At 38.5% G+C, this 14,442-nt stretch overlaps 1 protein-coding gene and 1 pseudogene across 3 annotated transcripts in view; one reads left to right on the top strand and one right to left on the bottom strand.

Moving 5' to 3' along the window:
* Positions 1-14,442, bottom strand: part of SNAP47 (synaptosomal-associated protein, 47kDa) — a 119,039-nt gene that overhangs the window by 71,749 nt on the left and 32,848 nt on the right. The gene's annotated exons all lie outside the window — the stretch shown is intronic.
* On the top strand, positions 10,175-12,521 carry LOC102242289 (annotated as a pseudogene).

The following is a 14,442-nucleotide window of genomic DNA, read 5'->3' as shown; positions in this document are numbered from 1 at the left end:
CATGACCGTTTTGCATAAATGTGGCTGAATTTCGATGAGGCTCATTTTCATCTTGATGGCTTCGTTAATCGACAATGTCGTCGCATTTGGGGTTCAGAAAATCCATGACTGATTGTTGAGAAACAAATGCATCCACAATGTGTCACTGTTTGGTGCGGATGGGCTGGAGTCAATGTGTCACTGTTTGGTGCGGATTTTGGGCTGGAGACATCATCGGAATATTCTTCTTTGAAAATGCGGCTGCTCAGGCAATAACAAAAGAGTGTGTATGTGCCAGCAAAGCCGTGGAGGCCATTTACCCGATATGCTATTCCATACATAACCCTATACTGTATACTTTATGAATCAATAAAAAATTTACAATTTTTAATTATAAACCTGTGTTTTCTATCAAAATTACTTCTTGCGTGAATTTTGGGACATCCTTTAAATCTAAGCTATAAGGGAGTAGAACATAATGAATATGTAAGAAGGAGGGAAAATGGCAGCCAAATAGGCAGACCTGTTGTGCACCTCATCCCAGAGCCAGAGTGGAAATACAACTAAATTGGAGAATATTCACCTGGAATTACCAACAGAGGTTCAGCTGAGGAGACTTACATCAAAGGAGGACAGAAAACACCTGGAGACCAGTAGGAAGGGCAAGGTCTCAAGGGGAGCTGACCCAGGTCCCAGAGGCGGAAGGCCAGCAGGCCAAGAGAGGAGGTAGCGCTGGGCTACAGAGGGTCTGTTTTCTCAGAAGATAGAGGCCCAAACCCAGGCTGGGTTCCACAGCACGGAGCACCAGAGCCAAGGCCCCCCAGCCCATGTAACATCCTGTGGTGAAAGGTGGCAGGGCTGCTGGCTGCAGCAGAGCCTGGAAACTGTAGACCAGAGCTGGTTGGAGAGAAAGTCAGTTTTGTGATTTGTTTGTTTGTTTGTTTGTTTTTTCTCTAAACCCAGAGCACAGTTTTCATTTGCAGCTACTCACTTGAGGCTTTGGTGCAAGGAGGAAGGTGTGGACTTGAGGTGCTAAAGAGAAGCTGGGGTGGGAAGCAGTGCAGGGAGACGTAGAAAAGCAGTAGCCAGGAGTTCTGCATTTGGTTGTTTCTATGCACCCAAACCAAAACAGCCATTTTTCCTGAGAGGAGCTTTTCAGAGGAAACAAAAGCAGAGGCCAAGCCTATGGGTTTGAAGAGTCTCAGGGAGCTTCAGTGACTGGATTGGGAGAGGGGTCTTTCTCTTCACCATCCCAGGAACCTGACGGTACTTTCCCCACACGGGAGAGCTGGTAGAAACTCCAGGTTTCTAGCTGATCCCACTAAGTTGCATACAAGGATCTCTGCCCAGCCGAGAGCAGAGTAATATTTTGGGCCGCTTGCAGAGGAGTTGCTATGGGACAAGGAAACACACCAACCACATTCCTTGAAATCTGAACCAGCACCCGCCCCCCCCACCCCCCCAACTCACTAAAGCACTAAAGTCCTTTCAGAAACAAAGTTTTGAGCGATTAAGATTGACAGCTGGTTAAAAGACAAAGATGGGCAGAGACTGCGCCTGGAGAACCAAGGGAAATTTTCTGACCCAGCCCTGGGCCACTGCTAATAACTGTGCTTTAGAGAGCTGATTGTCCCCTCCTGCTTGCAGCCATGTTCTGTGGAGACAGACACAAACTGTGGATAGCTTGGAGTTTCAAGCAGGTTGCTGAAAGCCAAAGGAGGACAATTTCTGAAAATGATTAGTTAGCACCTAAATATCTCATGGAAAACCCAGAATTGGCAGACAGAACAGTCAGCCACAGTCATCAGAAGAGTAGGATCTAAAGGGAGATGCCATGGAGCACGAAACTCAGCTGAAAAGAATGCCACTTCATTTTTTTGTTCTCTTTTTTCTTTCCTTTCCCCTTTTAAAACCTTTTTCTCTTTCCTTTCTTTTTTTATTTATCTACTTTAACTATCTCCTTAATTGATTTGCAATTATTCTAGTCTCTATTGTTTCATTCATATATCTAGTTTTCCTCTTCCCTTTTCCTACACATTTCCCCCCCCCCCCCCCTTTTTTTTCTTTTCTTTTCTATTTTCTTTTTCCCCTGCTGTCTCATATCTTTTTTTTTTTCCTTTTCGACTTTGGGTCTATCTGTTCTCTCCTCTATTTTCCTTTAAAAAAATTTTTTTTGGCTTTTCTTCCTCCTTTATTATAAACTGTTTTCTTTCATCTATTCCCCTAATTCCTTATTCTTATTTTCTTCATTTCAGCTCTGCACCTACATATTCCTCCCCCTTTTTTGCTTTTCTTTTCTTCCTCCTTTATTTTAAACTGTTTTCCTTCCTCTATTCTCCTAATTCCTTATTCTTATTTTATTTCAGCTCTGCACCTACATATTCTTTTATACCCACCCTATGTTGTTTGTTTTTGTTTGTGTGGGGTTATTTTGTTGGTGGTGGTTGGTTGGTGGTTCTGTTATTTCTCTCCTCATATTTTTTTCTTTCTTTTCTTCTATCATTCCTGTTTTCTTTCCTAATTCTCTCCTCTGGTGGTTGCTTTTGTTGTTGCTGTAGGAGTCTTGTTTTAGCTTCACATTTTGTTGTGTTGTATTTTGTTGTGTTGTATTTTGTTCTGTTCTGTCAGCACCTCCACAATAGCTTACACAATGTGGTCTGGGGTGAGCACATAGTCAGCCAGCCTGAGAGGAGATTCCATCCATGAACGGTACAACAACTACACTAGGAGAACCCAAATAACTCAAGCAAGATGTTTTTGTGCAGCAACCAGCTCAGGAGATGTAAGAAACTGCACCACTTGGTCCCACAAAATATCTACTAAATAACACCACCCCACAAAGACTGGGAGGCATAGCAATTTGACCTAATACATAGAAACAAATGGACAGCAAAAAAATGGGGAGACAAAGAAATAACACCCAAATGAGAGAAAAGGAGGAATTGCCAGAAAAGGAACTAAATGAAATGGAGGAAAGCAATTAATCAGGTAAAGAATTCAGAGTAATGGTAACAAGAGTGCTCAGACAATTCAGTGAGAATTATAAGCAGCTGAATGAGAAGTATAAGGAAATTAATGAGAATATTAAGGGCCTTAATGAGAACTACACCAATGAAAATAGAGGTTGAATCAATGAATAAAAATCTATTGGAAATGAGGAACAACATAGCTGAAATAACAGCCTGGAAGGATTCAACAGCAGACTAAAAGAAGCTGAGGACCAAATCAGTAAATTAAAAGACAAAGTAGAAAAAAAGACAAAAAAATAAATAAATAAAAAGAAGACAAAGTAGGGAAAAAAAAACAAAAACACCCATCCAGATCATCAAATGAAAAAAAAAAAAATTAAAAAGCAGGACGAAACTTTAAGGCAGCTTTGAGACAACATGAAAAATAACAACATTCACATCACAGGGGTACCAAAAGGAGAAGAATCCGAACAAGGACTAGGGAACCTGTTTGAATAAATAATGGTGGAAATTTCCCAACCTGGTGAAGGAGAGTCACTCAAGTTCAGGAAACACAGAGAGATCCCAGCCAAGATGAACCCCAAAAGATGCATAACTGGGCACATAATAATTAAAATAGCAAATGTTAAAGATAAAGAAAGAATATTAAAGGCTGAAAGAGGCAGAAAGTTACTTACAAGGGAGTTCCCATTAGACTATCAGTTGTTTTCTTAATAGAAACATCTCAGGCTCAAAGGGAGTTGCACGAAGTAGACAAAATAATGAAAACCAAGGGACTAAACCCAAGACTACTCTATCCAGCAGGACTATCATTCAAAATTGAAGGTGAAATAAAGAGTGTAAGCAGAAATAATAAGGTTAAAAGAATGTATTACCACCAAACCAGCACTACAAGAAATACTAAAGGGACTGCTATAAGAAGAAGAAATAGAGAGAAAGAGAAGAACAGAAGCATAAAGATTAAGAATGGCAACATGTAAGTACCTATCAATTATAACCTTAAATGTAAATGGCTTAAATGCTCCAATCAAAAGACATAGAGTAGCTGAATGGATAAGAAAACATGACCCATATACACTGAGTGGCCAGATTATTATGACCATCTGACGTTTGTAGGCAAATTAGCCATACACTGCATCGTATGGGATAGGGAAGTGGAAGGCCTGTTTGAACACCTTTGCTGTCTGCAGTTACCAAGATAAAACGTCTCCAATTCACACAGGAACACAAGGATTGGACAGTTGAGCAGTGGAAAAAAGTCATGTGGTCTGATGAATCACGTTTCCAGTTGCATCATGCAGATGGCAGAGTGAGAATTTGGCAGAAACAGTATGAAAGCATGCACCCCACATGAATGAGTACAACCCTTCAAGCTGGTGGGGGCAGTGTTATGGTTGGGGCATGTTTTCCTGGCATGATTTGGGCCCTTTAATTTATGTACAACGTCTGAATAGCACAACATACCTAAGTATAATTGCTGATCAAGTTCATCCTATCTTGTTGATGGCATATCCCAATGGAGATGGCTTCTTCCAACAAGACAATGCGCGTATTGTGCAGGAGTGGTTTCAAGAACATGAGGGAGACTTTACCTTGCTTAGGTGGCCCCCACAATCACCAGATTTCAATCCAATTGAGCAATTGTGGGACGAAGTTAAAAGCCATCAGGCAGCTGGTTCCACAACCATCAAATCTCACGGAACTGGACAGTGCTATTCATCAGGCATGGTGTCAGATTCCTCGCATCACCTTTCAACATCTCATGGAGTCAATGCCAAGAAGAATCGCCGCAGTATTGAAGTCAAAAAAGGTGGCCCAATGAGTACTGATGGGGTGGCCATAATAATCTGGCCACTCAGTGTATATGCTGTCTACAAGAGACCTCAGAAAAAAAGATTCACAGAGAATGAAAGTGAAGGGGTAGGAAAAAAATTTTCCATGCAAATAGAAAAGAAGAAAGAAAAAAGCTGGGGTAGCAATACTAATATCTGACAAAATAGACTACAAAGTGAAGGACATAACAAGAGACAATGAAGGCCATTTCATTATACTAAAGGGATCATTACAACAAGAGAATATAACTCTGGCAAACATATATGCACCCAATACTGAAGCATCCAATATATATTAAAAAACTTCTGGAGGATTTTAAGGGAAAGATCGTCAACAATACAATCATAGTAGGGGACTTTAACATCCCACAGACATCACTGGGTAGATCTTCTAGACAAAAAAAAAATCAACAAGGAAGCAGCGATCCTAAATGACACATTAGATCAGATGAAATGGACATTTACAGTCAAGAGCAGAAATTTTCTGCCATTATTTCTTTAACCCTTTTCATTCCAACGTGGAGGCTGACTCGACAGACCAGGCGCTAGGAGCAGGTCCAACGTCGAACTGAGGTCTAGTGAGACAGATAACTTAAACATTCAATCCTGTCAATTAATTTGGACCAGGCTGTTTGAATTCCAAAAATAAAATTGAACCGCAAAGGGTTAAACAGGTTCTTTAATCCTTGCTTGGACTCTTCTCTTTCTGGTACTCCTGTGATGTGAAAGTTCTTACTTTTCATGCTCTCCCAGAATATACATTCTTCTTAAGTGCACATGGGACATTTTCAAAGATAGACCACTTGTTGGACACAAACTAAGGCTCTACAAGTTCAAGAAGAATGAAATCATATCAAGCATTGTCTCAGATCACAATGGCATGAAATTAGAAATAAAGCACAATAAAAACACTCAGAAACATGCAAACATGTGGAGGCTAAATAGCATGTTACTAAACAATGAATGGGTTACCAATGAGATCAAGAAAGAAATCAAAAATTTCCTGGAAATAAATGAAAATGAACACACAACAACGCCAAATCTCTGGGACACAGCAAAAGCAGTCCTGAAAGGGAAGTTCATAGCACTATAGATCTACCTCCAAAAACAAGAATAACTTTTACTAAGTTATCTAACCATTCAACTTAAAGAATTAAAAAGAAAACAACAACAAAAGCCCAGAGTAAGTATAAGGAAGGAAATAATAAAGATCAGAGTGGAAATAAATGACATAGAGACAAATATATATATATATAAATATAAAGTCAATAAAACCAAGAGCTGGTTCTTTGAAAAGATAAACAAGATGGATAAATCTCCAGTCAGACTCATCAAGAAACAAAGGGAGAGAAACCAAATAAACAAAATTAGAAACAAAAGAGGCAAAGTAACAACTGACCCCACAGAAATACAAAGTATTGTAAGCAAATACTATGAACAACAGTATTCCAACCAGCTGGAAAACCTGGACAAATGGACATATTCCTAGAAAAATACAATCTTCCAAAACTAAATCAGGAAACCTGAACAGGCCCATAACTACTGATAAAATTAAAGCAATAATCAGAAAAACTCCCAGCAAACAAAAACACTGGTCCCGATGACTTCACAGAGGAGTTTTACCAAACATTCAAAGAAGAACTAACACCTATACACCTCAAACTATACCAAAAAATCCAAGAGGAAGGAATATTTCCCAGCTCTGTTTTTACAAGGCCAGCATTAGCCCAATTCCAAAAACAGATAAAAATACGTCAAAGAAAGAGAATTACAGGCCAATATCCCTGATGAACAGATGCTAAAATCCTCAACAAAATATTAGCAAATTGGATCCAGCAAGACATTAAAAAGATCATACACCATGACTAACTGGGATTCATTCTGGAGATGCAAAGCTGGTACAATATTCCAAAATCAGTAAACATCACCTAGACCAGGGGTCCTCAAACTACGGCCCGCGGGCCACATGCAAATACAAATATTGTATTTGTTCCCATTTTGTTTTTTTACTTCAAAATAAGATATGTGCAGTGTGCATAGGAATTTGTTCATAGTTTTTTTTTTAAATATAGTCCGGCCCTCCAACCATCTGAGGGACAGTGAACTGGCCCCCTGTTTAAAAAGTTTGAGGACCCCTGACCTAGACAAATTGGGAGACAAAAATCACATGAGCATATCAACTGACAAAAAAAAACAAACAAAAAAAAACAACAAAACATTCAACAACACTTTTTTGCTAAAAACTCTGAGCAAAGTGGGAATAGAGGGGTCATATCTCAACATAATGAAGGCCATATATGACATAACTACAGTCAACATCATACTCAATGGGAAAAAACTAAAACCATTTCCCCTAAGAACAGGGACAAGGCAGGGTTGTCTGCTTTCACCACCCTTATTCAAATTAGTACTAAAAGTGCTAGCCACAGCGATCCTACAAGAAGAAAACATAAAAGGCATCCAAATTAGAAAGGAGAAAGCAAAACTCTCATTATTCAGAGATGACATGATATTGTACATAGAAAACCCTAAAAACTCCCAAAAAAACTATTAGGTTTAATCAATAAATTCAGAAACGTAGCAGGAAAAATAATACACAAAAATTGATGACATCTTCATACACCAATAATAAATTCTCAGAAAGAGAAAATAAAAAAGCTATTACATTTACCATTGCAACAACAAAAAAATTAACATATGTAGGAATAAACTTAACCAAGGAGGTAAAAGATCTGTACTTGGAAAACTATAGGACAATGAAAAAAGAAATAGAGGAAGATATAAACATGTGGAAGAATATGCTGTGTTCATGGATTGGTAGAATTAATATCATTAAAATGTCTACACTATCCAAAGCAATCTATAGAGTCAACGCAATCCCTATTAAATTACCAACAGTATATTTCACAGATCTAGAACAAATACTCCAAAAATGTATATGGAAGCAAAAAAGATAGCTGACGCAATCTTGAGAAAGAAGAACAAATTTGGAGGAATCACAATACCAGATATCGTTATACTTCAAGGTCACTGTACTCAAAACAGGCTGGTACTGGCAAAAGAAGAGGCATATAGATCAATGGAACAGAACAGAGACCCCAGGAATTTACCTAAGCCATTATACTCAATTAATATTTGACAAAGGAGGCAAGAGCATACAATGGGGTCAAGGCAGTCTCTTCAATAAATGGTGTTGGGTAACTGGACAAGTACATGCCAAAAAATGAAACTAGATCATCAACTTACACCATACATAAGAATAAACTTAAAATAGATACTGTAAAAGACCTAAATGTAAGTTGTGAAACCATAAAAATCTTAGAAGAAACCATAGGCAGCAAAATCTCAGATATCTCTCGCAGCAGTATGTTTATGGATACATCTCTTAGGGTGAAGGAAACTAAAGAGAAAATAAACAAATGGGACTATACATCAAAATAAAAAGCTTCTGCACAGCAAAAGAAACCATCAACAAAGTGAAAAGAGAACCCACTGTAGAGGAGAACATATTTGGCAATGATAAGGGGTTACAAGGAACTCAAACAATTTCACAAAAGAAAAACAGCCCTAGCCGGTTTGGCTCAGTGGATAGAGTGTCAGACTGTGGACTCAAAGGTCCCGGGTTCGATTCCGGTCAAGGGCATGTACCTTGGTTGCGGGCACATCCCCAGTAGGGAGTGTGCAGGAGGCAGCTGATCAATGTTTCTCTCTCATCGATGTTTCTAACTCTCTATTCCTCTCTGTAAAAAATCAATAAAATATATTAAAAAGAAAAAAGAAAGACAAACAATCCAATTGAAAAATGGGCAAAGGACCTAAATAGACACTTCTCCAAAGTGGACATACAGTAGGCCAAGAGACATATAAAAAAAAATGCTCAAAGTCACAAATCATCTGAGAGATGCAAATTAAAACGACAATGAGGTATCACCTGACACCTGTCAGAATGGCTATCATCAACAAATCAACAAAAAACAAGTGTTGGCAAGGATATGGAGGAAATGGAACCTTAGTACATTTCTTGTTTTAATGCAGACTGGTGCAACCATTACAAAAAACAGTATGGAGTTTCCTCAAAAAATTAAAAATGGAACTCCCATTTGACCCAGTGAACCCACTTCTAGGAATATATCCTAAGAAACCCAAAAACACCAATCAGAAAGGATATATACACCCCTATGTAAATAGCAGCACAATTTACAAGATTTAGAAACAGCCGAAGTGCCCATCAGTAGATGAGTAGATAAAAAAGTTGTGGTGCATTTACACAATGGAATACTATGTAGCAGTAAAAATGAAGGAAGTCTTACCATTTGCAACAGCATGGATGGACCTGGAGAGTATTATGGTAAGTGAAATTAAGCCAGTCTGAGAAAGATCAGTATCACATGATCTCACTCACATGTGGAATCTAATGAATAAAATAAACTAATAACAAAACAGATCCAGGGATACAGAACCATGTAACATACTGAAGAATTCAGAGGGAAGATGGGGGTAAGGGGAGAGATTGATTGGGGAACTTATATGCATATCCCATGGACACAGACAATAGTGTGGTGAAGTCTTGGGAGGAGGGTGTCAATGGGGATGAAAACAACAAAGACAATAAAAATAAATATCTTCAAAGTAAATAAATCTCTTATTTAACTCTAAATAAATAGATAAATTGCATGCCATTCTGAGTAGTGTCATGATTTATCCCTTTATAAAGGACAGCTTGATATTTCATGACACTACTCGAACCTGGGACCCTTCACTCCGCAGGCTGACACTCTATCCACTGAGCCAAACCGGTTAGGGCTGAAGAGACAGTCTAGATTCCATCGTATGCTCTTGCCTCCTTTGTCAAATATTAATTGAGCATAATGGCTTGGGTCGATTTCTGGGGTCTCTGTTTGTTCCATTGATCCTTATACCTGTTCTTGTGCCAGAACCAGGCTGTTTTGATGATGGTGGCTTTGTAATATAACTTGAAATCTGGTATTCTGATTCCTCCAACTTTGTTTTTCTTTCTCAAGATTGCTGCAGCTATTCGAGGTCTTTTTTGATTCCGTATAAATTTTTGGAGTAAAGCCATTGTGTTGGTTCTCAGAGTAGAATGGGATATGCATATAAGTTCCCCAATCAATCTCTCCCCTTCTGGAAGAAGATGCTCAATAGCACCTACATTTATAAAAGTGCAAAGGAGAGGGCGAACTGTTGTGGTCTTTGGCTCCTGCCCTCAAACAGGAAGATCTGGGCTCTGGAGTTAGGGATTATGAAATCATACACCATGCTCTTCCTACAGACACGCCTGCAGAACACACCTAGTTTTGAAACACCTGCAAGAAAGGGCACAATACTTTTCTATTAATAAAGCAGATGCTTCATTCTACTCTGAGAACCAACACAATGGCTTTACTCCCAGTGGTGGTGTTTCTGACTGCTGTGCTGCTTCCACCTTTACCTTCAGAAGGAAAGGATCCAGCCTTTACTGCTTTGTTAACCATTCAAACACAAGTTCAAAAAGATATTGTAAATACACACAATGAACTAAGAAAATCAGTCTCTCTACTTGTCAGCAACATGCTAAAGATGGAATGGAGCAGAAAAGCAAAAGCTAATGCCCTAAAGGGGGAAAACAAATGCACTTTAGAACACAGTAATGCAGAAGACCAGAAAATCAGTACAAAATGTGGTGAGAATTTCTGTCAAGTGGCCCTATAACAAAGGATAAAACTTTATACTACTGACTAACCATAGCAGTAAAAATAAGAATGTACTACCCCTATTAAAATACCAACAGCATACTTCACAGATCTAGAACAAATACTCCAAAAATTTATACAGAATCAAAAAAGACCTCGAATAGCTGCAGCAATCTACACAATGGAATACTATGCCGCTATTAAAAAGAAGGAACTTTTACCATTTGCAACAGCATGGATGGAACTAGAGAGCATTATGCTAAGCGAAATAAGCCAGTCGGAGAAAGATAAATATCACATGATCTCTCTCGTATGTGGGATATAATGATCAACATAATTTGATGAACAAGAATAGATCGATCTAGAGACAAATGGTAGGGGAGAGGAAGTTAGAGAGCAACCAAAGGACTTATATGCATGCATATTAGCATAAACAATAGACACAGACATTGGGGTGGTGGGGGCTTGCCCGGGCTGGGAAGGGATCGGGGAGGGGATCAATTGGGTGAAAAAGAGACTATGTAAAACTTTAGACAATAAAAAAAAAAAAAACAGGAAAAAAAAACCCTATGGTACATCTATACAATGGAATACTCCACTGCTATAAAAAAGAAAGAACTCTTTTCATTTGCAACAGCATGGATGGACATGGAGAGCATTATGTTAAAGCGAAATAAGCCAGTCAGAGAAAGATAAATATCACATGATCTCACACATTTGTGGAATATAATGAACAACATAAACTGATCCGGAGACAGAGAAGCATCAAACAGACCGTCAAACTTCAGAGGGAAGGCAGGGGAGGGTGAGGGGAGGTGGATAAGAGATCAACAAAAGAACTTGTACGCATGCATATGGACACAGATACTAGGGGGGATGAGGGCAAGTGCTGAGGCGGGGGAGTGGCCGGAGAGAGGTCAATGGAGGGAAAGGAGACATATATAATACTATATGTAATACTTTAAACAATAACGAATTAAAAAAAGCAGTGGTACATTTATATCATGGAATACTATGCAGCAGTAAAAAAGAAGAATCTTACCCTTTGAGACAGCATGGAGAGACCTGGAGAGTATCATGCTAAGTGAAATAAGTCAGTTAAAGAAAGACAAGTATCACACAATCTCACTCATATGTGGAATCTAATTAACAAAAGAAACTGATGAACGGAGTGGATCCAGAGACAGGGAAGCATGGAACAATGTGTGGAATCTCAGAGGGAAGGTGAGGGAGGGTGGGTGAGTGGGAGCTAATCAGTAATCAACCAAAGACCCTGTATGCATAACCCATAGAAACAGACAATAGAGTGGTGAAGGCAGACTTTAGTTGACATTAAAGTTCTCCACTGGGACTGGCGAAAACACTGCCTGCACATCCACAGCTCCCTCCCCCTGATTTCTTTGTTCTGCTTTCCCTCTCCTTCCTGATAAAAAAAAACAAACAAACAAAAAAAAAACCCTGCCTGCACTAAGATGTTAACACAGTTTTACAGGACAGGAGTCCACCATCTTCTCAGCTCACAGACACTTAGATAAACTACTTTTTTCCCCACCAACACCTGTCTCACAAGCTTGGCTTTCGTTGTGGCAGACAGCTGAATCTGCATTCAGTTTCAACCCTACTACCTGGTCAAATGCAATTCAAAACCGGTAGGATGACAGCCATGATTTTGTCTATTGTGTAGGACCAATTAGTTCAAGTACAGTTGTATGTTATACCCAAGTTATTCGCTACTAATCTTACCATATTGGATAAGGAACTGCCTATTGTCCCAATCAAGACAGTCTAAAATACTATATGTTTGTCAATATTGTCCTGTTGATAATGTTATTAAAAAGAATACCTCTTACAAACAAGAAACATCTTGTGCCAATTGCCCCAGTAACTGTGACAATTAACTATGCGCCAATAGTTGCCAGTACGAAGATCTCCTTAATAACTGTGGTTCCTTAAAGACAACAGCTGGCAGTGAACAAGAATTGCCCAAGGAAAAGTGCAAGGCCACTCACCAAAATTTACTGAAATGCTTAACGATCATTGCACAAGACTAAGTGGATAAGGAATATACCACTTAACTGACACACCCCAGAGGAGAAATTGCAGTCTAGTTACAAATTTGGTTCCCAACAGTTTTTCTCTTGAATCTTTACAGAAATCTCTCTCATACATCAATTTACAAAAGCAGTACAGTCTATGATGACAACTTTGGATTTTACAAATTTGGTACTTTAGGAAACTGAATCAAGTTAAGGATTTTTAAAATTGTATAACCTTAAGACTTAGATCACTAGAAGTTTGAATTAAAATGAGGAATTACTCTGCCCGGGCCAGTTTTGCTTAGTGGTTAGAAAATTGGCCCATAGACCAACGGGTCGTGGGTTTGATTCCTGGTCAAGGGCACCTACCTTGGTTACAGGTTCAGTCCTGCCCCTGGTTGGGGGACGTTCAGAAGGCAACCAGTCAATGTGTCTCTCTCACATCAATGTTTCTCTCTCTCTCTCTTCCTCTCCTCCCTCCCTTTCACTCTCTCTCTAAAGATCAATGAAAAAATAGCCTTTGGTGAGAATTAAAACAAACAAACAACTAATTGTGCTCTCTGAAACAAAATGCAAAAACCAACTAACATCACTGTCATTCCCACTACATGATTTTTTTACATGTATAAAGAATGAATTCAATGATCACCATCTACTTTTTCTTATGGCCTCCTCTTTAAAAAAGTAATCAACTCTTAGAATAAAGAATTTATCTAAGCAACCACATAGATCTGATTCTTGTGCTTTATTTTATAGTATTTACTAGAGGCCTGATGCATGAAATTCATGCAAGGGGCTCGGCCCTCACGGCCCTGGCTGCCTTGCGACCCCGCCCCCCACCCACTGGTCATTCCAGAAGGTTGTTCTGGAAGGTCATTCTGTCATCTAGTCTAATTAGCATATTAGCTTTTTATTATATAGGATAATTAATTCCAGCTGGACTCAACCTAGATAATAATTATTCAGAACAAAATTTCTAAAATATTTGCCTATAAAATTAAACTTTAAACTTTAACCAAAAAGAGGGAAAAAGTAGAATGGAGGCACCAGCATGGAAGAACAGATTAACTCTGGTTCTGTGTAGTAATACTGCAGGAAATATGATAAAGCAAGACATAGTGTACATTGTGAAGAAATCAGATGCTCTAAAACATACTCCAAAATTATCTGCTCATATTTTGGCAACATAATAAGCAGCATGTTGACAGCCATCTTATTTATGAAATGGTTCCATCAATGCATCACAAGAGCACAGTACAATATGAGATTCTGAGAGAGAAAGAGAGAGGTCACATTCACTTAAGTTTTATGACAGCATATCATTACAATTATTCTATTTTATTACTGGGTATTGTTAATATCTTATGGTACCTAACTTATAAACTCATCATTATCATAGATACATACGCATAGTGGGGGGAAATGTAATATATATATAGGGATTGGTACCATTTGTGGTTTCAGGTATCCACTGGAGGTCTTGAAACATATCCCCCATAGGTAGGGGGCAACTACTATATTGTTAAAATAACCATACTACCCAAAGAAATCTATAGATTCAAAACAATCCTTATTAAAATGCCAATGGAATATTTTCAGTAATAGAACAAACAATCCTAAAATTTGTACAAAAGACTCCAAATAGCCACAGCAATCTAGAGAAAGAACAAAGATGGAGGTATCACACTTCTGGAGTTCAAACCATATTATAAAGCTATAGTATTTAAAACAGAATGGTACTGGCATGAAAACAGACACATAGATCAATCGAACAGAATAGAGAGCTCAGAAATAAACCCACACAATTTACGACAAAAAAGCTAAAACACACAATGGAGAAAGAAGAGCCACTTCAATACATGGAACTAGGGAAACTGGACAAATAAATACATGCAAAAAAAAAAAAAAAAAAAAAAAAAAAGGAAAAAACAAACCC

Source organism: Myotis brandtii, unplaced genomic scaffold, assembly GCF_000412655.1.
Source record: "Myotis brandtii unplaced genomic scaffold, ASM41265v1 scaffold100, whole genome shotgun sequence".
Classification (NCBI taxonomy): domain Eukaryota; kingdom Metazoa; phylum Chordata; class Mammalia; order Chiroptera; family Vespertilionidae; genus Myotis; species Myotis brandtii.
This window is presented reverse-complemented; position numbering and strand designations above follow the sequence as displayed.